Genomic DNA, 1057 nt, shown 5'->3' with positions numbered 1-1057 from the left:
GATTAGCACGATGAGGCTGCCGTTCAATGGCTGGCAACCGCACCTTCAGGAAAAGCCACTGTCCACCAGCCCAGGTGAGTTGGCAGTGGGGCAGGTGGTGGGCAGAACAGGGACAGGAGGGGGAGGAAGACAGGAGCTTCTAAGTGGATTGGGATGTATTGACGGTTGGGAAGGGGAGGTTATTGACAACCATGGCTCTGTCATTATCCTATCCCCCTTCCCAGCCTCATTCCACCTCTCTGACTCCACTCAGTTTTGCATCAGCAAAATAGCTGACGTGGTACACAGAAAATTCATTGGGGCAGCTGTAATTGTCCCAGGATAAGGGAATACATTACCTTACCTCAAGGAAACCTCTGGGACTGCCCTCACCCCACGGGATGCAGCACATTCTCCATTGGTGTTGCTGCATTGGCAGGGGTGACTTAGTTGGGACTGGGCTGTGACTGACCCTCCTGGACTTTCTGATTGCCTTTCTACCGCAGCGTGCAGCACATGCTTCATCAGCGGCACTGTCATGTCTGGTGGGGGATAGGATTGGGCTGTCAAGGGTCCATTTAGGGTTAACTGTATTTCCATCCTTAGTAGCCTCAGGTTGGTTGACAACCTTCAGTCTCGAAAGACTATGGTGTAAGCCTACAGCACCCGATATTCCCAAGCGGTCTCCCATCCAAGTACTAACCAGGCCTGACCCTGCTTAGCTTCCGAGATCAGACAAGATCAGGCATGTGCAGGGTAACAGTAGCCTCAGACTTTAGCACTAAAACCCACTGTTATCTGCATAGCCTCATCTTAGACTCTATTTCCTAGTCACTTGAATGTACGGATGTCTGCTGTCAATGGAGAGCAAATATGTGAGGGGCTCAGTGGATCCGAGCCTGCTAAGCAAACAACAGCACCCTCTTTCAGGGTTCTCAATTGTGAGAGGCAACATTTGCCTCTGCAAACTAATGCAAGAATGGAGTCATGAATATCTGGTGCATCATCAGTGGGGGGACAGACAGCAAGTGTCTGCAGAGGGCTCCAGAGTGTGTTGGGAGATGGGGAACTTGCTTGT

General features: G+C 51.2%; 1 pseudogene; it reads right to left on the bottom strand.

Annotated features, from left to right (window-relative positions):
- Nucleotides 1–633: 633 nt before the first annotated feature.
- On the bottom strand, nt 634–753 carry LOC136637141 (5S ribosomal RNA; annotated as a pseudogene).
- Between the last annotated feature and the right edge of the window lie 304 nt (nt 754–1057).

Source organism: Tiliqua scincoides, chromosome 1 (genome assembly GCF_035046505.1).
Source record: "Tiliqua scincoides isolate rTilSci1 chromosome 1, rTilSci1.hap2, whole genome shotgun sequence".
Lineage (NCBI taxonomy): Eukaryota > Metazoa > Chordata > Lepidosauria > Squamata > Scincidae > Tiliqua > Tiliqua scincoides.
Note: the sequence above shows the minus strand (reverse complement) of the source record. Positions and strands in the feature narration are given on the sequence as shown.